Below are 27,843 nucleotides of genomic sequence, written 5' to 3' on the forward strand. Positions count from 1 at the left end.
AATTAATTTCACTTTAAGAAGGAAAGTTAACGAATTCCCATACTGAATCATCCATTTGTCTGAATGTGCCGCCAACTAGACAAAATATCCTCTTAGAATGCATGGCAATGATAATTACATTGATTTTTGTTGATTGTGTTTGTCAATCAAACTGAAAGCCAGGGTGTGGTTGACTGCTGCTGCATATCATATTCCCTGTTAAAAAAACAATTATAGTGTTCAAAAGCATTGTATAATTTCTGAGTTTTTAAAGAACCACTTTCTTGTCAGTTTCACCACAATTCCCATAAGTTGATCTGTCTGCTATGATTCAGAAACTGTACTTACTCGGTAACCTGTTGCAAATTTGAGTTTGCTGGTGTTCAGTCAGCTGCTCCCATAGGTGGTTTGAGTGTCTTATCTATTGGGATTTAACTCCTATTGACCTATATCTATTTGCAGAATAGTGTTGCCTGGGGAATGTAACAGTACTATTGCCTCATGACCTGAACTGGACATTGATGCTTTTCATACCTGTAGTTCTTCAATTCCTCCAAAAACAGACTGAGCAATCACTTGGTGAGGTCAAATGTCAATGGTTAAGCTGCTTTGTTTCACAGCATGTGATCAGAGTGCCAGTTATAATTAAAATTCGCTTAATTCATCAGACTTCATTTTGCTTCCTGTACATAAAAAAAAAGCCTTGCCAGGCTGCTCCATATTGGTGATCTGTTTTACTGGTATTTTCAAAATTATCTTTTTTCTAAATGCTGAAAGAGATCTGAGACAGATCCAAACAGACTAAGCATGTCCAACCTGTGTTTTGCGGTAATCGATAAAGTCAAAAGCTGTTATTCTATTGCTTGGGCTATATAGTTTATCAATAGAGCCAATAGTGATCATATTTTATACTGGGCTGGTCAGACTACATTTTGAATACCATGTCCAGTTCTGGTTACCAAGAAATGACAGACATTCAGATGCCAGAGCAGTACACGGAGCAGCCCACAAGACTCATCCACAATGTTAAGCATCAATGTTCAGAGGAAGGACTGGAGATAGTTGCACTTTTCAGCCTAGAAGGGAGGCATCAGAAGTGATCTTACAGAGGTTTGCAAGATTGTTATGGGTATAGAACAGGTTAGCCCTGAATATTATTTCATACTGCAGTACTATGAAAGGGCAGTTTTAGGACTAATATCAGGAAATTCTCCTTCTGCAAAGAGTAATCAATATATGGGATAAGTTTTAAGGCAAAGTAATGGAGGCACCAATGCTCTTGCCAGGCTGCCATTTTATTCTGTGTAATTAACATTGCTGATTTGTACAGACCCTATTTTACTGCCAGAATGGTATAGTTGTGAATGCAACTTCAGGCAAACTAGTTAATTCTGAAACAAAAACAAAAATTGCTGGAAAAACTCAGCAGGTCTGACAGCATCTGCGGAGAGAAAGACGGAGTTAACGTTTCGAGTCTGTATGACTCTTATTTCTGAAATTAGTTTGGTGTTGCTCTGACTATTCTATTGTTTGGGTTATATAGTATAAATAGGGTATTTGATTGATAAGTACACCAAAAGTCTTGAGTAAAACCTGTATTGGACTTTAAATGTGTCTGAGCGCAGATAAGCGTGGTTTTTTGATTGGCAAATTGATGAAAAGAGCACTTTATCAGTATTCACTAATGCGGATTGATGCAAAATTTAAACATGTCACCATTATCCACTAATCTACATTATCTAGAGGTTTTTCTGGAATCGGGTAAAAAGACCGCGCCAGTATCCACTTAATTTACTGTATCTTGTACATGTCACAAACTTCTATTCTATCCTTAACTAGCCGTAACATTATGGGCGATCCACTAATGTATACACTACTTTTCAGTTCACTGCTGCTGAATCCACTGTTCTGTGAAATTCTTTCCATTTCCTGTTGTCTCAAATTATTGAAGGTTTTTATACATAGTTTCTGCTTGTTTCTGCTTGCTTCTACGCTTAGAATTTCCAACAGCAGCGTTCTACTCATACAGGCGATGACATAGGGGTATTGTCTAGTTTTGTCTCTGGACTAGTACTCCAGACACCCGGGTCTGAATCCCACCACAGTAGATGGTGGAATTTGAATTCAATAAAAATCTAGAATTAAAAGTCTAACGATGACCATGAAACCATTGTTGATTGTTATAAAAACCCATTTGGTTCACTTATGTCCTTTAGTCTGGCCAGAGCCACAACAATGCTACTCTGTTGTCTCAATCCACTAAAAGGCCTCAAAAAAGGAACGAAACTGGATGGACCACCTGACCTAGGCACCAGAAACGACAACGGCAAACCCAGTCCTGTCGACCCTGCAAAGACCTCCTAACATCTGGACACTAGTGCCAAAAATGTGGGAGCTGCCTTATATATCATATCTTATGGATAATGTACTTTCCCTCCGGCCAGACAGACCCAGCAGGGGTGACAGCACAGTCGGGAGGGCGTTGCCTTGGGAGTCCTCAACATCGACTCCATGAAGCCTCATGGCATCAGGTCATTAATTTGCAAGGAAACCTCCTGCTGATCACCATGTATCACCCTCCCAACAGCTGATGTATCAGTGCTCCTCCATGTTGAACAACACGGCGCAAGGGCAGAATGTACTTCGGGTGGGGCAAGTGGCTTGGTCGCACCACTACTGATCGAGCTGGTCAAGTCCTGAAGGACGTAGCTGCTAGACTGGGTCTGCGGAAGGTGGTGAGGGAACCAACAAGAGGGAAAAACATGCTTGACCTCATCCTCACCAACCTACCTGCCGCAGATGCATCTGTCCATGACAGTATTGGTAGGAGTGATCACTGCACAGTCGTTGTGTCTTCACATTGAGGATACCCTCCATCGTGTTACGTAGCACTACCACCATGCTAAGTGGGATAAATTTCAAACGGATCTAGAAACTCAAGACTGGGCATCCATGAGGCGCTGTTGACCATCAGCACCAGCAGCTGAATTGTACTTTAACACAATCTGTAACCTCATGACCTGGCATATCCCCCACTCTACCATTACCATCAAGCCAGGGAATCAACCCTGGTTCACTGAAGAGTGCAGGAGGGCATGCCAGGAGCAGCACCAGGCATACCTAACAATGAGGTGTCAACCTGGTGAACAACACAGGACTAGTTGCGTGCCAAACAGCATAAATAGCAAGTGATAGACAGAGCTAAGCGATCCCACAGCCAATGGATCAGATCTAAGCTCTGCAGTCCTGCCACATCCAGCTGTGAATGGTGGTGGACAATTAAACAACTCACTGGTGGAGGAGGCTCCACAAATATCCCCATTCTCAATGACGGAGGAGCCCAGCACAGCAGTGTAATAGATAAGGCTGAAGCATTTGCTACAGACTTCAGCCAGAAGTGCCGAGTGGTTGACCCATTTTGGCCTCCTCTGGAGGTCCCTAGCATCATAGATGCCAGTCTTCAGCCAAATCGACTTACTCCATGTTATATCAAGAAATGGCTGAAGGCACTGTATAGTGCAAAGGCTATAGGCCCTGACAATATCCCAGCAATAGTACTGAAGACTTGTGCTCCAGAACTTGCCACGCCCCTAGCCAAGCTGTTCCAGTACAGTTACAACACTGGCACCTACCCGGCTATGTGGAAAATTGCCCAGGTATGTCATAAGAACCAAAAACTGAACTGGACTAGCCATATAAATACTGTGGGTACAAGAGCAAGAATCCTGTGGTGATTAACTCACCTCTTAATTCCTCAAAGCCTATCCACCATCTACAAGGCACAGGTCAGGAGTGTGATGGAATACTCCCCACTTTCCTGGATGAGTGCAGCTCCCACAACACTCAAGAAGCTTGACACCATCCAGGACAAAACAGCCCGCTTGATTGGCACCACATTCACAGTCACTCCCTCCATCACTGATGCACAGTAGCAGCAGTGTACCATTTGCAATTTGCACTGCAGGAATTCACCAAGGCTCCTTCAACAGCAATTTTCAAACCCATGACCACTCCATGTAGAATGAAGAGGGCAGCAGATAGGTGGGAACACCACTACCTGGAAGTTCTCCTCCCAAGCCACTCACCATCCTGTCTTGGAAATATATCACCGTTCCTTCACTGTCGCTGGGTCAAAATCCTGAAACTCCCTTCCTAACAGCACTTTGGGTGTACCTACACTACATGGACTGCAGCGGTTCAAGGAGGCAGTTCACCACCACCTTCTCAAGGGCACCAAGGGACGGGAAGAAAATGCTGGCCCAGCCAACACACCCCATATCCCGTGAATGAATAAAAAATATAGGGCAGAATTTTCACCTCGGTGGGCAGGTGCATGTTCAACCTGCTCGATTGTGAAAGGACATGCATTGACGCCGGACGAGTGTCCCGACGTCAACGTGCAGTAGCGTGATATTTCGGTCAGCAGGCATGCACGGGAATCGACAGTGTGCCCGCCGACAGTTAAAAGGCCTGTTAAGGCCATTAAAGTCATAATTAACTTACATTTTTTGCTGCCCATCCAACCTTACGGTTGGCAGGCAGGCAAAAAGGCCAAGTGGCCTTTGCATTCGTGGGTGGGATGAGGTTTCCAAAAGCAAATAAAAATAACATTTAAAAAATTTAATTAATGACATGACCCTTGCTCATGTGACAGATTCCCATGAAGGGGCATGTTTTATAACATTTTATGTGCCTTTATTTATTTTTCTGAAAACTCTTTAAGACAGAGTTGCCTCAGAGAGATTTGCAAGCATGAAGTTCGTGCTCGCACTCCCCACCCCCAATCCCCTCCCCCGTCCCTGCAAAGGCAGCGCTGAGCGCTGCTGCTCGTGCCTCATGCTAGGCGGACCTTAATTGGCCCACTAGCGTGATATCGCGGTCCGGCCCCGCTGGTCGGCTTCCCACCCGCCCCCGCTATGCCTGCCCAACAAGGGCTAAATTCTGCCCATGTACTCATTAGAATGACAACCCCTCACTTTCAACCAAATAGCTGTTTAAGCGACAGCAACCCTACTTTTAAATAGCAACATTATTGAGTTCAGATATTCTATTCCTAATGTAAAACTTAGTTCCCCACTTTCTGCTCTAGGTCTTCTCTTATTCCTTCTGTTCCGATTTCCTGTTCTTTTGATTGTGACTGTGAATCGTTGCCTGCGTGTGAATGATTGACTAATTATTTACCACAAATTTCCTGATCTTGTTGGAATCACGATGGCATATGCTGGCTACAGAGAGAGAGGAGCTGCCAGGGGCACAGAGAAGCCAGAGTGAAAATTTTGTACAAGGTGTCACAATCTGCTTTTGGCCCCCAGTGATCTATAGTGGCTACAGCATTAGTTGGGTGACTAGTATATCTGATCTGGCTGCGATGTTGTTGCATTGGTAGACATAGAGAAAAAATTACACTCCCATGTGCTTAATACAAGAAATCTGTCACTTCTGTATTTTATGTTGATGAAATACATTATTATTGGACATGTTTTTTGAAGAAAGAGCTTGCATTTTATATTGTGCCATTCATGACCTCAAGATGGCCCAAAATGTTTCACAGTCAATAAAGTACTTTACAATTCTACTCAGTCTTGTAATACATGGCAGCCAATTTGTGCAGTGACAGCAATGAGATAAATGACCAGATTAACTATTTTAGTGGTAATAGTTGAGAGTTAAATGTTGTCCAGGGCACTGACAGAATAGCCCTGCTGCTTTTTATTTGGACTATACAATCTCTTATAGCCACATAGAGGGCAGAAAGGGGCCCTTGTGTTAGTTTTAGAAGGCATCCTGATGGAGGAATAATAAAACATCTCAAAGAGAAATTTGGATTTATATAATGCATTTCAAGCTTTCAGTTGTCCCAAAGTGCTTCACAGCCAATTGCTGCATTTTACGTGCCCCTGCTGGGTGTGTTTTCCGTTGGGGGGCACGTAAATTAGGGCGGAGGCCCACCCTGCCACCTTCCTGCCCAACTCCAAGCTCACCCCATAATACTAAATAAATAATTAAGGGTTAATTTAGCTTGTTAACAAGGCAATTGACCCCGATTAATACACTGCCCATGTCATAATACTGTTGGTGTGGGCAATCTGGTGGGAATGGGCAGGCCGTGTCTTAGAAAAAAAACCTTTCAAAGGGTGGGAAGGAACAGGGAGTACTACCTTCAGGGGGTGCTGTTTGCACATTGGGGGACAACCCCTCTTTTTATCTCCCCTTTCTTCCTACCTGCCAGCTCTATAAAACACACCCATCTACACCTCTCTCTACCACCCCCCCCCCCCCCAATCTACCCAAACCGTCCGTGTGCAAGAGCCTGGACTTACGTTGCTCCAGGACCCATGGGCTGCTTTCTTCAACCTGCCTGCAGTCCCGGCAGCACCCACTGATGTGCTCTTGGCGCTGCCAGGACTGATGGAGCTGCTGGCCAATCCGAAAGCGGAACTTTCTCCCCGGTGAGGTGCAGAAGCCCACACCGCCCTAATTCAGCCTGCCTGCAACGTGTTACAGCTGTGAGGTGGGTGGGTGGGCTGGCATGGAGTGGGTTGGCTCCATGCCAACTTTGCTTTATGCTGCCCCATGAATTAATTTTGAAGTCTAGGCATAGTGTTAATAGGCAATGTAGCAGCCAGTTTGGACACAGCAAGATCTTTCAAGCAACAGTGTGATGAATGACAAGATAATCTGTTTTGCTGGTGGTTGAGTGATGTGTGGTGGCTAGGTCAACGTAGGAAGACTTGCTGATTCTCATCGGAATAGTGCCACAGGATCTTTTGTGTCCGCAATACAGATGAGGCCTCAGTTTAATGACTCATCCAAACATGACATCTCCAACTATGCAGCATTCCCTTGGAGACTGCACCCTAAAGTCGTCACTCCCAAAACATATTACATAGCAGTTATGTCACTGGTAAGGAAACTGCCCACATCTCCCTGAAATAAACCATTAACTGTGTTGTAAGGAATTTTAGAGAATTCTGTGGGAATTGTTGGACATACAGGTTTATCTAGGTTTTGGATGTAGTGGGTAAATTAAAGTAAAATTAACTAATGATTGCACTAGTTTTGTTGTAAGAAGCCCATTTTTGTGTTGAATTTCTGGTTCTCAGAAAACGATTCATCGGCTTCTAAAATATTGAGTATGTTAAAACAATGTTTTATCATTGATGAGCTGACTTGAAAAAAAAAATATATATATATGAATTTAAAATACAACTAAACTTAGCAATTCGAAAAAACTGTTAGGACAGGAATGCAGGGTCAATGGAGCCAGTGAAGGGAACAACCCAAGGGAAATTAAAAACACAAAACATTGAAATCATTTCTGTTCTGAGGAGAAATTTTTTGCATTTCCATCAAACAGCACCTCAAGGCTAGCTTGTTCACGTTTAAGTTCAACTATTTTTTGTTTTTAAAAAAAACTGGAGGAATATAAATGAGTAAAATTGCCGTCTGCAATGTATTTTTTTGCCTACACCGAAATTCAGGATTTAACAGGAAGAGAAGGAACTTTATGAAACGCTTGGCTGTGCTTACCATGATAGTATCTTGATAGATATATGGTAAGGCAGGTGATGTGAATTTATGGGAGGGAAATCTTACCTAACAAATATACTGGATTTTTTTGAGGGAATGAAAGACCTTGTTGATGACGGAGATTCTGTGGACTGTATTTAGATCTCAGCAAGGATTTTAATATCATGGCACATGAATCTACAGGCATGAGCTGGGTTGAAAGTTGGGTAAGTTAGAGAAAGCAAAGGATAGGATCGAGCTGTTTCCACATGACAGGGAGCAGCAGTTATGCCATTGCAGTTTCGTGCATATGAAAACAAAGGCCTGAATCTTCTGGTCGGCGTGCAGAGACGGACCCCCCCTCGCCAACGCGTAAAATGACACGCGGTAATGCCAAGCGTGCGTCCCAACGTCACCGCGTGTCATTCAGATCTTCAGTTCGGTGAGCGCGCACTGGAGTCGGCTGTGCGCCTGCCAAACTGTCAAAGGCCTATTAAGGCCATTTAAATATCAATTAAAAGAATTAACTAAGCTGCCCGTCCAACCTTAAGATTGCCGGGCAGGCGAAGAGCCCAGGCGGCCTTCGCATTTATCATGAAACCTCATCCATGGGCGGGATGAGGTTTCATGAAGGTTTTTCAACTTTAATAAAAATTTTTAATAAAATTCATAGACATGTCCCATTTCATGTGACACTGTCACATGAAGGGACATGTCTGAATAATTTTAAAAAAATCTTTTATTGACTTTTTGATAATGAAATTAAACTCCCTGAGGAGATTTCTGTGCTCTTTCACGCACATGCCGACACAACCTCCTCCCCCCCCGCCCGCCCGCACAGGGAGCGCTCAGCGCTTCTGGCTGCGCATCATGCTGGCGGCGGGGGCGATCGGCTGCGCACCCGCTCCCGCATCCCCCCCCCACTCCCACCCACCCAACCCCCGACGGGGAGAAAATTCTCCCCAAAGAGTTTGCAGCTGACACCAAGTTGGGGAGGAGGGTTCAAATATTAGGGGACAGGCAAACTAAATAAAAATATCTGGATAAGATTGGAAAACTGAGGTTATAAGTTGTAATATGGGAAAAAACAGGAAAACGAGATTAGGGGACCAACAGGAGGAATGTAAACCAAATGATTCTGCACTAAAGGACATAACACAGAGATATGGGGGTGCTAGTGAAACCAACGTACATGATAGCAGTAAGAAAACCTGAATCTAAGGGTGTATAGCCAAAGACGTAGCACACAAATTGCCAGAGGTGTTAGTCACTGGTATGGCAGCAGCTGCAGAACTGTGCAGGACTCTGGTCATTGTACTGCAGCAAGGATGTCAAAACATTGAAGATAGTTTAGCTGTCTTTTTCTGCATTAATATTTATTTTCAGACATCTGAGTTGTGAGGGAAGATTACAAAGCCTGAAATTGTTTACTCTGAAGTGCAGATATTATTTGAGTGCAACAATGCTTTATGAAATAAATAAATGGAATTCTAATAGATGCCACAATCTCCAAAATTGGGGGTATGTGCTTAGGTTTAGCACAGGCAGATGCACAGACTTAGATGTAATTGCTTTACACAGAAGGTGGTGTACATGTGGAATAGAATGTTAGAATGGTGGATAATGTGTTAAGATTTACAGCACAATTTGATAGATATTTGAGGGAATTGACAATGAGAGGTATTAGTTTTTAGATATGGCACATGGAGTGCGTTATCTTTTCTCCAGGCATGTACTATTTTACATTTCTACAAACATATTCTCTGTGAAATAGAGGACATTTTACGATGCAAATATTAGAGACGTGATGAGGGATTTGTCAGGATGATGATAGTGACTAGCCTTTTAGTTTTTAATCATTTTGGAGTTATTCCTGATGCCCTGGCCAATTTTATTTCTCAATCAACATTGCAAAATCAGATTATCTGCTCTTTCACAATGCTGTTTGTGGGAGCTTGCTGTGTGCAAATTGGTTTCCAATACAAATTGGTTTTCAACATTATAACAGTGACTACATTTAAAAGAAAAACTTTATTTGTTGGTAGTGGAGGGCACACTGTAAATGCAAGTCTGTTTTTTGGAAGATCGAAGTCAACGTCTTCAACATCCACCACAAACTTTGGCTGACCATTCTCTCAGGCAGAATTAAAGTGCTTGGCATTCTATTCAACTCAGAGCTGACCTCTCAATCACAAAGGCTGTTTACATCTGCTTCTGTAACTTTGCTTGCCTCTTCCCCTACTTTAGCCAATCTGCGGCAAAATCCTGATCTATGCTTTTGTTGCTTTCAGGTGCTACTATTCCAATGTTGTCCTAACTGGCCTTCCATCATCTCTGCCCTATAAATATAAGCTCATTCAAAACTGTGCAATGCATTTCATATCCCATACCATTTCCTGCTTGACCATCATCCCTGACTCAAACGTTCTGGTCCTCTGACACTGGCTTCCTATATTTAACCCCATGATTTGCTCATCATTGACTACCGTACCCTCAGTCACCTTGGCGCCGCGTTATAGAATTATCACCTTAAGGTCCTGCACCTATCACTTCTTCTGTAACTCCTTCCTTAAAACCCACTTCTTTGACCAAGCTTCCAGTCACCCTCCAGATATCTCCTCCTTTGCCTTGGTGTCCATTTTTTGATTACACTTCATTCTGTTCCAAAGACTTGCTTATTATGTGAAATGCCACCACAAATATTATGTTCAGTATTGTAAAGTTGACAAAGAAAAACGTATATATACAATGCAACCAAATTGAATCTTAAAGGGGGATGGAGTGCTTGTGAGTAAATAGAGAAATAGTATTATAAGTCATTTGTTCACATCCAGCTTAAAAGAAGTGGATAAAATAATGCAATATGCATTTTGTCAAGATACATTAATGGTTCTGTCAGGCAAGTCATTCACCTGTTGTTACTAATCCTCTGCTGGTCTTAACTAGTCTTGGTTTAGTGGGCCATTGCTAACATCAGGCCCTAGAAATCTGTGGTAATTTATCATCAGTTTAAGATTAAAAAGAAAATAATTGCAATCGCAATATGAAGTAAGTTTTAAGTTTGACGCTTCCAGTCATCTGAAACCTGAATCCACCATCCATTATTGTGTGTTCAATTAAGTATTGGCCAGGGTGATAACTGGAATGCCTTGTGAAAGTTTAAGCATTTCACTGGTTTGAAGTGGGAGCATGAAGGATTGGTCGTTTCCTTTCTTCTGCTTAATCCAAATATGTATTCTCAGCCTCGTTCTGTTTGACATTTGTCCACTGTTGTGGTCTGAATCCAGAAGCTCAGAGCTTTGTTATTCTCCCCCTTTGATCAAAAATAGAGGGAAGGATAATGTTGAGAGAACTGATATGTTCTGACTATTTGGATTTCAGGGTGTTGAAGCAATACAACAGAATTTTCAACCTTGCTTTTCCTAACATGATTGAACCACCTCCATCAGCACCCGCAGCTAGCTGATTAATAATTGGGACAGTCAATAGTATTTTACTGCAACTAATCATTGGAGGACCATGCCTTGCAAATACATCAGAATTAATCTGCCAATGTACTGTAATTGTACAGACAGTTACCCTGCAGCGCATTATTCATGAATTCACAGCAGCGAGTCTTAAATAAGAATCCTGTAGTTACATTTCATAAATGTTTTAATGACAGCATGCTGTGTTTGAATATATCTAGATTTTCCCTAGGTTTCTGTGACTAAAGAGATGTAATATTCAACCGAATGGTCACTTAATCCATTTAACCTGTGGATCATTATACTGTAAAAGCAAATTAGCATTAAGTTAAACAATGCATTACTGCTTTCAGTTTATTCTAGCACTGACTGGGATTTTTTGTGTTTATAAATACTCTTGTTCTTATTGTTCTCACACTGAGATTTAATAATCCTTGTTGAAATTGTTGTTCTTGTCCTTCCCAATATTTGTTTTATGGTGTGAGGCACACCTTTGCTTGCCTTACAGAAATTCAGAGATTTGTACAGTCATTACACCAGACCTGTGTCATAGAACGCTTGAAGGTTGACTACTCATTTTTCTTTAAACCCAATTAAAAAAAGGTAGATTGCAGTTTAATGCCAAGATACAGTGTTTTCGCTTTCTTTTATGGTGCATTCCGAATATTAGGAACCTAGGAGCAGGGGTAGTTATTTGCCCCTCACGCCTGCTCCGCCATTCAACTAGATCATGGTCATCTTTTACCTTGATGCCATTTTCCCATACTTTCCCTATATTGCTTGATATTAATACCTAGAAACCTATTGATCCCTGTCTTGTATATATGCAATGACTGAGCTTCCACAGCCCTTTGAGGTGGAGAATTCCAAAGATTTTCCACCTCATCTCAGTCTCTGACACTATGTCACCTGGTTCTAGACACCCCAGCCAGGGAAAATATCCTTCCTGCATCCGCTGTGTCAAACCCTGTAAGAATTTTGTACACTTCAAAGAAATCACCTCCCATTCTTCTAAACTCTAGAGAACCCAGTCTCCTCAATCTCTCCTCATATGGCAATCCTGCCACCCCAGGCATCAGTCTGGTGAATTTGTTGCACTCCTTCTACGGCCAGTATATCCTTCCATAGGTAAGGAGACCGAAACTGTATACAATACCCTAGGCGCAGTCTCATCAAGGTTCTCTACAATTACAGAGAGACTTCTTTACTCCTGTACTCAAATCTTCTTGCAATAAAGGCCAACATATCATTTGCCTTCCAAAGAGCTTGCTGCACCTGAATGTTAGCTTTCAGTGACTTATGAACAAGGAAATCCAGGTCCCTTTTAGAATTTCTCTGCATTTCTGTTTTTCCTACAAAGTGAATGACTTCATCTTTTTCCACATTATATTCCATCTGTCATGTTCTTGCCCACTCACTTAGCCAGTCTAAGTCCCTTTAAAGCTCTTTGCATCCTGCTCACAGCTCACATTCCCACCTAGTTTTGTGTCATCAGCAAACTTGGAATTATTTTATTTGGTCCCCACATCCAAACCATTGATATAGGCTGTGAACAGCTGGGGCCCAAGCACTGATCCTTGCAGTACTCCACTAGTCACAGCCTGCCAACCTGAGAATGATCCATTTATTCCTACTCTGTTTTCGGTCTGTTAACTAATTCTCAATTCATGCCATTATATTACTCCCAATCTCATATGCTGTAATTTAGCTTACTAGCTTGCTGTGTGGGATCTTATTGAAAGCCTTCTGAAAATCCAAATATACCACATCCAGTGATCCCCTCTTATCTATTCTGCTTGCTATGTCCTCAAAAAAACTCTTAACGGGGTTTGTGAAATATGATTTCCCTTTCCCTAGCAAAACTGGAGTCGATGGGAATTGGGGAGAAAACTCTCTGCTGGTTGGAGTGATACTTACCACAAAGTCAGATGGTTGTGGTTGTTGGAGGTCAATCATTTCAGTTCCAGGACAACACTGCATGAGTTCCTCAGGGTAGAGTCCTAGGCCCAAACATCTTGGCATACTTCATCAATGACCTCCCTCCATCATAAGGTCAGAAGTGGGAATGTTCGCTGATGATTGCACAATGTTCAGCACCATTTGCGACTTCTCAGATACTGAAGCAGTCCATGCCCAAATGCAGCAAGACCTGGATAATATCCAAGCTTAGACTAATAAGTGACAAGTAAAATTCGTGCTATACCAGTGCCAGGCAATGACCATCTCCAACAATAGAGAATTGAACCATCACCCCTTTGACATTCAGTGGCATTACCGTTATTGAATCCCCTACTATCAACATCCTGGAGATTACCATTGACCAGAAACTGAACTGCACTAGCCATATAAATACTCCGGTTTCAAGAGCATGTCAGAGACTTGGAATGCTATGGCGAGTAATTCACCTTCTGACTCCCTGAAAACTGTCTGCCATGTACAAGGCACAAGTCAGGAGTGTGATGGAATACTCTCCACTTGCCTGGATGAGTGCAGCTCCAACAACACTCAAGAAGCTTGACACCACCCAGGACAAAGCAGCCTGCTTGATTGGCACCCAATACACAAACATTTACTCCCTCCACCACTGACGGACGATGGCAGCAGTGTGTACCATCAACAAGATGCACTGCAGGAACTCACTAAGTTCCCCTGGACAGCACCTTCCAAACCCACGACCGCTACCATCTAGAAGGACAAGGGCAGCAGACGCATGCGAACACCACCACCTGGAAGTTCCCCTCCAAGCCACTCACCATCCTGAGTTGGAAATATATCTTCGTTCCTTCACTGTCACTGGGTCAAAATCCTGGAACTCCCTTCCTAACAGCACTGTGGGTGCACCTACACCACATGGCCTGCAGTGGTTCAAAAAGGCAGGTCACCACCCATCTTCTCAAGGGCAATTAGGGATGGGCAATAAATGCTGGCCTAGCCAGTAATGCCACATCCTATGAATGAATAAATAAGAAAAATCTATGTTACTCTGCCCAGTCCTATGATTATTTTCTAACTATTCTGTTATCACATCCTTTATAACATATTCCAGCATTTTCCCTACTACATATGTTAGGCTAACAAGTCAGTTATTCCCCATTTTCTCTCTCCCTCCTTTCTTAAATAGTGGGGTGACATATGCTACCTTCCAATCTGTAGGAACCGTTCCAGAATCTATAGAATTTTGGAAGATGACCACCAATGCATACACTACCTTAACGGCCACCTCTTCAATAATCTAGGATATAAATCTTATCCAGGGGATTTATCAACTTTCATTCCCATTGATTTCTCCAGTATTACTTTTTTTTTTTACTAATACTGATTTCTTTCAGTTCCTCATTCTCACTAGTCCTTTGTTCCCTAGTATTCCTGGGAGGTTTTTTTGTATCTCCCTCCGCAAAGACAGACACAAAGTATTTATTTCGTTTCTCTGCCATTTCCGTATTCCCCATTGTAAATTTTCCATTTTCAGCCCGTAGTGGGCAGAGAATCTTTTCCTTTTCACATGCCTCTCAAAGCTTTTACAGTCCGTGTTTTATGTTTTTTGCTAGTTTACTTTCATATTCTATTTTCTCTCTCCTTTCAAGTTTCTTGGTTATCTTTTGCTGAATTCTAAAATGCTTCCAATCCTTTTTTGGCAACTTTTTAACTTCTTCCTTTGATCTTATACACTCATTAACTCCTCTTGTTAGCCATGGTTGGATCACCTGTCCTGCTGAGGTTGTATGCCTCAAAGAAATATAAATGTCTTGTAAAGCAACAATTCTTTAAATGCTAGCCATTGCCTATCTACTGTCATACATTTCAGTCTAGTTTCCCAATCTAACACAGCCAGTTTTGCCCCTCATACTTCATTGTATATATTGAACTTATAGAATTTGTATATTGAATATATATTCTGCAATACAGACTCCCTGTGGTGGAAGTAAAACTGCCATTTGTATTGCAGATACGTTTCTATATAGCTATCCCACTTTAAAACAACTGAACGTATGCAATTATGCCAAAGTTGCTGTTTGCAACTATTTGCTAGGCGTTGGTACCTTCCTTGATGGATGCTGAAAATCCTTGTGAGCACAATTGCTTTGTCAACCTGTGCAGGTTGAGTTCTTCATTTTGCCTAATTTCCTGGTAATGTACCAACACCATATTTATATTGAAATTGGAGTTTCTGAATGGAATAACTTTTAATAGTATGCATTACCCCCTGGCACCAGGAACATGCCTTGTTTCCAGTGCCAGTTTGTTGGTGATGACACAATATTAAACAGCATGGTCAGACGTTATTGAAATGGAAGACCTAGGAGCTTGTAGGCAAACAACAAATTAGGGTATTTGGTTGCAAGAGGTTTTGTATTCTGTTTCAGTTACCACTATGCTTAGCAGGTTGACATTTTGTGGTTAGTGGGTGTGTGTTTACTTTCTCATTTGTTCATGGGATATGGTCTTCGCTGACAAGGCTAGCATTATGGCTCATGAGAAGATGATGTAGGTACACTCACAGTGCTGTTGGGGAAGGTTTTTCCAGGATTTTGACCCAGAAGAAGCCTTAGTGAGTTGCTGCAGTGCATCTTGTGCATGGTACATACTTCAGCTCAATGCACTGGTAGTGGAGGGGATGAATGTTTAAGGTGGTGTACGGGAGGTCAATCAGGCAAATTGCTTTGTCTCAGGTGGTATGGAGTTTTTTTTGAGTGTTATTGGAGCAGTACTAATCCAGGCAAGTGAACTGTATTCCTTCAGGTTCCTGAGCGTAAACCATCATGAGAGTAAACTAGCCAGGAATATAAAAACAGATTGTAAGTGCTTTTACAAATATATAAAAAGCATGAGAATATCTACAGTAAACATTGTTTCCTTAAAAGCAGAGACAGGAGAAATCATCATGGGGAATGAGGAAATGGCAGAGACATTGAACAAATATTTTGGGTCTGTGAAGATATAGTAGAAGATACAAGTCACATACCAAAAATGGAGGGTAACCTAGAGGCTAAAAGGAGTGAGGAAATTAAGGTAATTAATGTCAGCAGAAAAAAAAAGTATTGGAGAAGTTTGAGGGACTGAAATCCCAAAACATGCCCAGGACCTGATGGCCTACATCCTAAGGCTTCTAAAAGAGATAGCTGCAGAGATAGTGGATGCACTTGTTATGATTTTCCAAAAAGTCCTAAATTCTAGAATGGTCTCAGCAGATTGGAAGTTAGCAAATGTAACACTGCTATTCAAGAAAGGAGGGAGAGAGAAAACAGGGAATTACAGGCCATTTAGCATGATATCAGTCGTTGGGAAAATGCTGGAATCTATTATTAAGGAAGTCTTAGCAAAGCATTTAGAAAGTCATAGTATGATCAGACAAAGTCTGTTTTTTGGTTCATGGTTTTATGAAAAGAAAATCGTGTTTGATAAATTTATTAGAGTTTTTTTGAGGATGTAACTAGTAGAGTAGATAAAGGGGAATCTTTAGATTTAGTGTACTTGGAATTCCAAATCCCATTTGATGAGGTGCCACACAGAAGGTTAATATACAAAATAAGGGCTTGTGTAGTTGGGGTAATATGTTAGCATGGATAGACGATTGGTTAACAGAGAGGAAGCAAAGAGTTTTGATAAATGGGGAAGTGAATGGTGGAGTGCTTCAAGGATCAGTGCCGGGGCCTCAGCTACTTACAATCTATATAAATGAATTAAATGAAGAGATAGAGAATAATGTATCTCAGTTTGCTGACAGTACAAAGCTAGGTGGGAATATAAGCTGTGAGGAGGACACAAAAGGCTGCAAAGAGATGGAAACAGATTAAGTGAGTGAGCAATAAACTGGAGTATAATGTGGGAAAGTGTGAGATTATTTACTTTGGTTGTAAGAATAGAAAAAAATACTTTTTAAAAGGTGTGAAAGTTGTAAATTTTGATGTTCAGAGGGACTATACTTGCACAAGGGATTCAAAGTTAGCATGCAGATACAGCAATTAATTAGGAATGCAAATGACATGTTAGCCTTTATTGCAAGGGGATTGGAGTATAAGAATAAAGAAGCTTTGCTACATTTGTACAGGGCTTTAGTGAGACCACCACACCTGGAATACCGTGCAGCTTTGATCTCCATATTTTAGGAAGAATATACTTGCATTGGAGGCAATACAGTCTAGGTTTACTAAATTGGCCCCTGGGATGAGGGGGTTGTCCTGTGATGAGAAGCTGAGTAAATTGGGCCTATATTCTACGGAGTTCAGAAGGATGAGAGGTAATTTCGTTGAAACATTCCAGATTCTGAAGGTGCTGGACCGGGTGAGGTTGTTTCCCCTGACTGGGGAATCTAGAATGCTGTGCACCGTCTCAGGATAAAGGTTGATCATTTAGGACTGAGATGAGGAGAAATTTCTTCACTCAAAAGGTTGTGAGTCTTTGGAATTCTCTACCCCAGTGGGCTGTGCATGCTCTATTGTTGAATACATTTAAGGCTGGGATAGACAGATTTTTTGGTGTCTCAGAAAATCAAGGGATATGGGCTTGGGTAGGAAAGTGGTGGTGAAGCCATAGATTGTCTATGATCGTGTTGAATTGCAGAGCAAGCTGGATGGGCCTTTTGGTCTAGTCCTGCTCATATTTCTTATGTTTGTACGTCCCTAACTTGTACCTTGTAGTTGGTGAATAGGCTGTGGGGAGTCAGGAGGTAAGAGAATTCCCAGCCTGTGGCCTACTCTTATAGTCCCAGTATTTGAATATTTTAAAGTCTGAGTTAGATTCTTGACTGACAAGTCAAAGGATATAGGGGATAGAAAGGAAAGTAGAGGCCTCAATCAGATCAACCATGGCAAAGCAGTTTTGAGGGGCCAAATGGCCTATTCCTGCTCCTAATTCATATGTTCCTATTCATGTGCTTGGTCCCATAAAGTTTCTGGGAAATAGTGACCCCCCCCCCCCCCCCCCCCCCAGGATATTGATGATGGGGAAATTCAGCAGCAGTAAGGCTGTTGAACATCAAAGGAGGGTAGCTGGGCTCTTTTTACAGATGGGAATTGTCTGGCACATGTGTGGTGCAAATGGTGCTTTTCACTTATAAACCCAAGCCTTACTGTTGACCAGGTCTTGCCCCATGCTGGCATGGACTGCTTAATTACCTGAGCGATTGAGAATGGAACTGAATATTGTACAACCATCAATGAGCATCCACATTTATGATGGAGTGAAGGTCATTGATGAGGCAGCTGAAGCTGGATAAGCCTAGGGCATTGCCCTGAGTAACTCCTGCAGCGATGTCCTGGGACTGAGATGATTGGCCTCCAACAACCACAACCATCATCTTTTATATTAGGTATGAAGTGGTAAGTTTTATCCCGATTCCCATTGACTTCAATTTTACTAGGACTCCATGATACCACACAATCAAATGATGTTTTGATGTGTAGGGCAGTCACTCTCATCTCACGTCTGGAATTCAGCTCTTTTGTCCATGTTTGGACCAAGGCCCCAATGAGGTTTGGAACTGAGTCATCCTGGCAGAACCCAAACAAGGCATCAGAGAGCAGATTATTGCTGAGTAAGTGTTGCATGATAACACTGTCGATGACATCTTCCGTCACTTAGCTGATGATTGAGTGTAGACAGATGGGGTAATTAGCTGGATTGGATTTGTCTTGTTTTTGTGGACAGGACATAACTGGGCAATTTTTCAGTTTGTCAGGTTGATGCCTGTATGTGGACAACATGACTAGAGGCACAACTAGTTCTGGAGCACAAATATTCAGTACTGCTGCTGGGATGTTGTCAGGGTCCATAGCCTCTTCTATGCTTTAACCGTTCCATGATTCTATCCAATACATTCAGCCATTTCTTGATACCACTTGGAGAGATTCGAATTGGCTGAAGACCAGCATCTGTGCTGGTGAGGTCCTTGGGAGGAGACAGAGGTGGATCATCCACTTCATCCTTCTACCTGAAGATGGTTATAAACACTTCATCCTCCTCTCTTGCTCTGACATGCTGGCATCTGCCATCACAGAGGATCTGGATGTTCATGGAACCTTCTTTTTTGTTTAATTGTCCACCATGATTCACTAATGGATGTGCAGGTTTTGGCGCTTTGACCTGATCTATTAGTTGTGGGATCAGTCTGTTCTGTCTGTAGCATGCTGTTTCTGCTGTTTAGCATGCTTCTCTGTGTTGTAGCTTCTCTGGATTGGCATCTCATTTTAGGCATGCCTGATGCTGCTCAGTGCAGTAATATACTGCAAATATAAATGTCAAATTAATTACTTACAATATGACAATTCCAGTGTGGCATAGAGGATAGCAGATCATTGGTTGTGTCGTGCATTACCACCTCTTCCATGCAGCAAGTTGTTTGACTGTACCTGGATTGGGGTAGTCCATTATTGTGCTAGCTGTCTGCAAGAACAACTCAGCTAGTCCTATTGTCCTACTCCTTGCCCCTTCCCTTATCTCGTAGCTCTGCGAATGTTTCTCTTCAGATACTTATCCAATTCCCTTTTGAAAGCCCTAATTGAATCCGTCTCCCCGAAGCTCTGAGGTAGTGCATTTCAAATCCGAACCACTCGCTGGGTTTAAAAAAAAGCATCTCTTGTCACTGTTGTTTTTTTTTGCCAATCACTCAATTGCCTTAAATCGGGGTCCTCTGGTTCTCAATCCTTCCACCAATGGGATCAGTTTCTACTAGCCACTCTGTCTAGATGCCTCATGATTTTGAACCTGTCTAGCAAATCTTCTCTCAAACTTCTCTAAAGAGAACAGCCCCAGCATCTCCAGTCTATCCTCATCCCTCAAACCATTCTATAAGTCTCTTCTGCACCCTTTCTAAAGCCTTCACATCTTTCCTGCAGTGCAATGCCCAGAATTAGAGGCTTATTGTAATTTCTTTGACTTTGTACTTTGTTCCTTTATTTATAGAGGCCAGGATCCTGTATGCCTTTCTAACCACTCTCTCCACCCTCCTTGCTACCTCCAGTGTTTTCTGCACATATACCCCAAGGTTTCTCTCTTCCTGCACCCCTGCCCCCCCCCCCCCCCCCCCCCCCCCATTTAGAATTGTGCTCTTTATTTTCTTCCCATCATTCTTCCCATCAAAATGTGTCATTTCATACTTCTTTGGATTAAGTTTCATCTGCCACGTCTACCCATTCCATGAGCCTATGTCCTCTTGAAATCTATCATTATTCTCCTCTTACTTCCAAGTTTTGTGTCATCTGAAAATTTTGAAATTGTGCCCTGCACACCCAAGTCTGTTATTTTCATAGATCAAGAGGGGCTGTAGTCCTAGTGCCAATCCCTGGTGAGCTTACCTACAGTCCAATAAACAATGGTTCACCACTACCCTATTTCCTCTCACGGAGCCAGCCAACTTCTCAGGTTAACAAAATTCTGATGAATGCAGTTCAGAAATTCTTCCCCCACTCTACCTTTTGCATCATTACCATCCCTGTCTGTATTAGGATAATTGAAACTCCCCATTATCACTACTCTATTGTTTTGAACCTTCGTAATTTCTCTGCAAATTTGTTCCTCTATATCTTTCCCACTATTTGGTGGTCTATGGAATACACACAGTAATGTAATGATTTCTCAATTGCTGCTTAACTCTGTAATAGTAAATTTGTCTATTTTAAGAGGTTACTGATGTGAAATTAAAGCAGCATTGTGCTTAAGAAAGCTTTCAAAAATGAGTTAACCTTTTCCTGGCAATTCATGGGGTGGCCAAGAACATTGACCCATTATTATCATGAGTAGTGAGGGAGGTAAAACACATCACTCACTGCTAGAGGGTGCTCCAGTCACGAATTTGTGATGTTTGCATAATATATTCAAATAGCCACTAGGGAGAGCTCCATTATAACTGGCGGCAGTTAGCATCAAGTCACTGCCCAGGATTTTATAGCATTATAGATCTTTGAAATAAATCTACACCTTCTGAACTTAAATTATCAATTTAATTCAAGCTTGCACATGAAAACCTGAAATCAAGGCTTCCAATTATAATAAAATACAGAAAGCAATATTCTTTGTAACATGAAACCTTTTGCCTCTGCAGTGAAATTTGTACCTCACCTATAGCCCATTATCCTCGCGTTACGGGGTGCAGATGTGGTTCTGAAAGTTCAAATTTAAGCATCAGTCTTACGGACACCTGATCTTGTGGTCCTCCTCACACTGCCAAGCTTTATACTCTGCATTTGCTGGATGAGATAAGGCTGTGCTTCAGACAAACATAAGCCTTATATAAATAGAACAGTTGCTTAAACAAGATCTATTTCAGGAGTTTTAACCAGGCATCATGACAAACAGATATCTCGTCCATAGAAAATAGATAGTAGACCACTGGTCTGCTTTTATATAATCTTTAAAGCAAGGTTAATTTTATTGGAGCTAATGCAGAAACATTTTTTTTACAGTAAGTTTTTAAATAACAAGTAGTTCCCTCCCTTCAAGTCACAAGCAATAGTCCTTTAAGAGCTGCTAATTCATTGGAGCTTGCACCCCTGTTGACCAAACTATAGATCTGGTCCCTGTGTCCCATGCATTGGGATTTTATGAAAACCATAGGAAGAAGCAAACCTCTCAAAACTCAGTGAGGCCATGCCATGGGCACAGTTATGAACTTGTTGTTGTTGCAGAATTGGAGCTTAGATGTACAACTTACAGCTCAGATTTAAAGCATTTTAAAACCCGTCATTTTTCAAACTAACCCACAATGAAAAGAGGTGAGGTAAAACGATGGGAGGCATGGTATCTATGCAAAGTGACAGTTATTCATATGTGTGAGCACATGATGGCGAATATTTGAAGGTTATTTGCCCAGCACACTTAATCCTGTCCTTACCTCACTTGGCACCCACAAATGCACACTCACTGATGGCAATCAAGAGCGAGACTGAAGGCTGATTATTTTTTTCCTTTCATAAAGCATGGACACTGAGACCAGTTACAGTGCCCCTACTGTTGCCCCAGTTGAGAACAGTCTACTCAGCACAGACTGGATCAAATCAGGGGTTTCCCTGATGCGTGACTCAGGTACACACTGAATAAAATCACTCAGTGATTCCAGAGGTTCTTAAACTGTTTGTTTGAATTATGCATCTGCCTAAAATAGCTTTTGGCACTGTTAACCAGTCTTTCATGACATGTTCCTGGAAGTTTAATTACGGGAAAATGTAGAGTTCTTAAATGAGAATCGAGTAACACAAAATTCTTGAAGCAATTTACTTTAGTTTTACACTTTTAACTTTATCTGCTATGAGCTAAGAGACAGAAGGGAATTCTTGTAGCAATTTTTTTTGTTTTATTTCAGGGTACTCTAAAACTGTAATTACTTTTGATTTAAACCTGCGGACGCATTATTTTCTGTTATGCTTCGAAAGATGAACCCATGCCTGCAGCTGCCTGCTCTCCCTGCACTGCCCTTTACTTTCCTCTCATGAGCATTCTTCTACAGACAAATAAAACTTGTGCAAGAAATATTTAAAACTCTATATGATTTAATGAGGTGTGCATTGTCCTTGAGTTTGAGAAAATCTTTCAAGGCTTCTATGTTGGAAGGAGAAATGGCTTCCATGTGTAAACTTGACAAAGGAGCCATCATGACTGAAAGGTGGATTGCCATTGCAATATCTAAGTCATGGCATTTATCCAGATCTGGATAAATTTGATCTGAAAAAGATCTGCATCTTTGTTCAAAAACAAACAGTAATAGATAACATTAAAAAAAATCCATGTTCTACCATAATTGATGTTCAAAAAATAATTCAGAGAAAGGCTGAGAGAATGATGAGGTAGAAGGATTAGAGGGGACATGTTTTCACCCAGGGGTTGGTGGGTGCCTGGAATCCACTGTCTGAGTTGGTGGTTGAGGCTGAAATGCTCAACTCATTTAAAAAGTACCTGGATCTGCTTCTGAAGTGCTGTAACCTGCAAGGCCATGGACCAGGTGCTGGAAAGTGGGATTAAAAATGAGTGGCTAGTTTCTTTTTTCTCTTTTTAGTTGGTGCAGACACGATGAGCTGAATGGACTCTTTCTGCATCGTAACTCTTATGGTTCTATGAGAGAAACAACATTTTTAAAAACCCTACTTTTTGGCTCAGATGCTCCTCTTTACCCCATATGGGCCCGACGATTAGGTGGGTGATGCATCCTGAATTGGAAATTCCTAAACTTGCACAGGTTTCCAGGTGCAGGCTATTTGCTTCTGTCCACACATGTTAGAAATCAATCAGCGAGGGAATTTGCACTGGTAGTTCTTATTATTGCTGCTGCAAGCCTTAAAGGGCTGCAACAGCTTAACGACAAATTGCCGCTTTTCATTGTGGCTGCAGAAGCTGTCAGTTGAGGTTTGGAAAATGGCCAACAGCAGAAAGCAATGAAGCACACTAATCACCTGCCCAGCAAGGAGGAGGCTGCTGAAGGTGCTAGGCGAGAAAAGGCAGACTGAACGTGTTACAAGATGGCGGTTGTAGCCAATGCAAGTAGCGAGAATCTGGGTGCTGGACAGGGAAACTGCTCACCAAGAGTTGCTAACCAAGGGCATGTATCTCAGTGTCACATGAATGCATTGCTGCAACAATAACTGCATCACACTGTTCCTTTCTAAAGGCACATTCCTGAACAGCTCTTGAACTTCTCTTTGATGGCCACCAGTTATCACTTTTCAGAACCTCAGCAACATTTCCTTCATTGCAATGTGGCACACCGAAGCCCCATCTACTCAGGACCTGTATGCAGTATCAATTTGTCACACCAATACCAGCATGTAAATGACCCATGAAGAAATGCTATTAATGGCAACTAAGCAAAACTTGAAGGTGTTGGTATTTCCATGTGCCATGGTCCATTTCCTTGTGGGTAATGAAGGTTTCAGCTCCATAAGATGCTGTCGAGGAAGCTTTGGCAAATTTGCTGCTGTGAGACTTGTAGATAGTATAGACTGCAACCACAGTATGCTGTTTGGAGGGAGTGAATGTTTAGGCGAATGGATAAAATGCTAATCAAACAGACTGCTTTCTCCTTGATAATGCAGAACTTTTTGAATGTTGTTGCAGCTGTATTCATCCAAGAAAGTGGAGGATATTCTATTCCACATGGTGGAGAGGCTTTAAGCAGCCTGGAGATAAACCACTTGCTGCAGAACACCCAAGGTGGGATTTTCTGGCCCCGCTCACTTCCGGGATCGCCCGGTCTCGCCACAAGTCAATGGACTTTTGGCTGGGCCGCTGAATCTCCCATGCTGGGGCCCACCACGATGGGGCCATAAAATCCCGGCCTCTCTGTTTGACCTGCTCCAGTAGCCACTGTTTATGTGGCTGGTCCAGTTGAGCTTCTGGTCAATGGTAAACCCCATCCCATTGCCTTCTACCCCCATTACCTTAATTGTGGGGGAGTGGATGATAATAATCTAATATTATAATAAGGGGAGGTGGTTATGCTCTCTTTTTTATTGGAAATAGCCATTGCCTGGCACTTGTATGGTGCAAATGTTACTTGCCACTGAAATCTGCTATTCAGGTTTGATGCATTTGGGCATCTGAGGAATTTCGAATGGATGGGGACACTGGTAGTGTGAAGGTCACTGTTGAAGCAGCTCATGATAGTTGGGCACAGGGTGCTGCTCTGTGCAGCTCCTGCAGTGATGTTCTTGGGCTGAGATGATAGGCTTCCAATAATCACAAACACCTTCCGTTGTACAAGGTATGATTCCATCTGGTGGAGAGTTTACCCCCGATTCCCATTGACTACAATTTCACTAGGGTTCTTTGATGCCACGCTCAGTAAAAATTCTGTCTTATGTCAAGGACAGCTATAGAAAATAGGAGTAGGAGTAGGTCATTTGGCCCTTTGAGCCTGCTCCGCCATTCAATATGATCCTGGCTGATACTCTATCTCAACCCCCTTCTACTGCGCTCTCCTGATGCCCCTTGATGCCTTTAGAGTCCAGAAATCTATCTATTTCCTCCTTATATATATTCAATGACTTGGCCTCCACAGCCTTCTCTGGTAGAGAGTTCCACAGGTTTATCACCCCCTGAGTGAAGAAGTTTCTCCTCTTCTCAGTCCTAAATTGTCTATCCTGTATCTTGATACTGGGATCCCTTGTTCTAGAACCCACAGCCAGAGGAAACATTGCCCCAGCATCCAGTCTGTCCATTCATTTTATATGTTTCAGTGAGATTCCCTCCCATTCTTCTAAACTCCAGTAAATACAGGCCTAGACAGCCCAATCTCTTCTCATCTCAACTCACTTCTATTGTTCTGCTCTCTCTGCCCATGTTCAGAGGCCTGTAAGTGTGTGGTTCTTCCAGAAACAAACAGATCATAAGTGAGCAGGCTATTAGTGAGTATCACTTGATAGCACTGTTGATTGCTCTCCATTATTTTGCTGATGATTGAGAGTAGGCTGAGGGGTGATCATTGATTTGGCTTGATGTTGCCCTGTTAATTTTGTGAATGAGATATACCTGTGCAATTTTTCACATTGTAAAGTAGATGGTTGATGTAATAATCGTACTGGGCACTTTATTAACAGCTTTAATGCCAATTGCTACCAATCGTTATAATTGTAATGCCACTTGGTACCTTTTCCTCTGGTGTCTTTTATTCAGATAATCATTGATCAAGGAAAAATTTATTTTAGATTTTTCCTTGGTGAAACTTTCTTATCCTTATTATTATATTTACTGCTTCACTTAGGCAGAGGTGCCCTTTGTTTCGTATTCCATATTAGATGTACTGTGATATTAGTTAGTATTTGGGTGTAGATGTTAGGGATAATCATGGACTGAGATTGAATGCAACACTGGTGATAGTGCCTCCAGGGCACCTTTGCCACTTGAGTTTGGTCAGGACACTCTTCCACTTGCTGCCTCAATCCTGCCTCACTTTCCTGGATTGGCCCTAATTACTGCAAGGCATAGAAATTTGCTGGTGCTAAAGTGGATTATCAGTTTTAGCACCAGGAGGAGGAGGAATCTGTATTAAAGGCAAAGTGCCCTCAAGATTTCAATAAAGTCTTTCACAAAATATTCTGTATAAGGAGATAAGTTGAGTTAGCCACTAACTGGCATTTGCCTTCTTATCAGGGTCATGAGAGCAATCTTCCTGTTGCTGCTCCAACATGTACTGTTCACTCCGCTTCTATCAGTGTCAGAGTTGGTGATACCGCAATGAGAAAGCAGGGAAGTTGGGCTGTTTGCTTAACCCTCCATCCCTGCTGTTATTTAAGTGCGACAGGGTGGTCAACGATCACAAAACTACTCCCTACTTTTGCAGCGATGGGGAGTTAGTGGCATCAGTTTCAGGGTGAGGTTCTGATACAGGACCTCCCTGCCACACTTTCCTCTCCTCCTCTGTTGGTACTGCCTTTGGACTGTATGATGGTGTAAAATCCAGCCCAACAGTTCCTGAGATTCTGTGGAAAGAGATGAGGTTATGTCTGGTGCACAATGCAGAGTAAATAGGTGGAGTAAAATTAGTGATAGGGTGGCTTCTTCATGGTCCTGTGGAAGGGATGGGATGATAGACCTTTTCTAATTGTTTAAATGCTGGGATGAGGAGGCAATTATACCAACTATGATAGGATGAGAAGCATTTCTACTGAAGATCATAACAGTTAACACTGAAGTTCCATAATTGCCTACTGCATATCTAGGGCTGAATTTTCCCTGCGGGTTTGGGAAGCTAATGTCCAATTATTTTCGGATCCCAGCCCTGCACCACGTCTGCATTGCTGACACAATGCTATTTTAATACCCAAAGCCCCTAATGGGCCAGGAGCGAGCTCGGTGCCCAATTAATGGTGCTGCCTGGAGGCAGGAATTGGCTTTGGAGTGCAATGCTCAAAGGCAGATGGCAGCCATTGCCTTGCAAATTGGAGCAGGCAAGAGAGCGGAAGCCCAGCAGCCTCACGGTGCAGCCAAGTGGCCAAACAGTCAATCACAAGGTACTTGACCCACTCTGCTCAATTGATGGCAAATTTGTGCCATTGTTCAAGCAGCTCAGTTTTTTTTTGGGTAACTTTTTAATTCAGCAGCAACATCACATTATGGTTCCCTGCAGTGCGTCCATGAGGTGTGCACTAATGTGCCCCAGATTGTTTGCTCTTCGCGCTGACTTCTTTGAAAATCTCCTGCTCCTCTCCAGGCCATTAACATGTTCTTCAATGAGCTAAACTGGTGGTCGAGGCAAGCAAGCTGCCGGTTCTCGTTCCCCCTCACCCCCTACCACCAATCTCCTTGCCATCTTGCTTTGAAGGATGCACATTCTGGAGGCATCAGAAGACTGAGACACCACCCGGGAGCACTATTTTCCAAAATCTTGCCCCTACGAGTGTTTGGAAATCCGGCCCCTAGTATCTATTTTTCTTTGCTCTTTGTCCTCCCAGCTGGCCTTCAATTCACTTCTCTTTAGCTCTAATTTGCTCAAAACTCATTTACTGATATTCTACCGCTTTCAATCCTTTCACACTCTAAATCTCGTTTATATATCACCTCATTCTTGCTGAGCTGCACTGACTTTCTGTCCCCCAGTTTATTGAGTTTAAAATCCTCATCCTTCCAACACCTTGCCGCACCTTTTCTGTGCAGTCTACTCCAGCTTGGTCCTTTCTGGTACTCCTTTTGTCCTCCTATTCTGGCCTTTATTACATTTAGCTCACTGTTGTTGGCAGAATCTTCAGGTGGCTCTGCCTAACTCAGGATATCCCTCCCTGAACCCGTCTGCCACTCCACCATTTAAGACCTTCCTTACTAAGCTTGGCTTGGCATCTGCTCCTTTATTCTTTTATCTTTGTTTCCCACACTCCATCCCACCCCCACCTATGGAAAACCCATCGGGATATTTTCTGCATTGGGGACGTTCTGTGAAAGCCAGTTGTTGTTGACTACAGAGCCAATA

The 27,843-nt window shown here is 42.3% G+C and overlaps 1 protein-coding gene across 10 annotated transcripts in view; it reads left to right on the forward strand.

Moving 5' to 3' along the window:
* The window catches only part of LOC121290509 (HMG box transcription factor BBX), a 204,268-nt gene that overhangs the window by 104,467 nt on the left and 71,958 nt on the right, over positions 1-27,843 (forward strand). Inside the window, exon 5 of one of the 10 annotated variants that reach the window (XM_041210952.1) lies at positions 21,868-21,974. The exons of the other annotated variants lie outside the window; for them this stretch is intronic. The gene's annotated coding sequence lies outside the window, so the exon portion shown is untranslated. The remainder of the gene's footprint in view (positions 1-21,867; positions 21,975-27,843) is intronic. 10 annotated transcript variants of the gene reach the window in all.

Source organism: Carcharodon carcharias, chromosome 18 (genome assembly GCF_017639515.1).
Source record: "Carcharodon carcharias isolate sCarCar2 chromosome 18, sCarCar2.pri, whole genome shotgun sequence".
In the NCBI taxonomy this organism is placed as follows: domain Eukaryota; kingdom Metazoa; phylum Chordata; class Chondrichthyes; order Lamniformes; family Lamnidae; genus Carcharodon; species Carcharodon carcharias.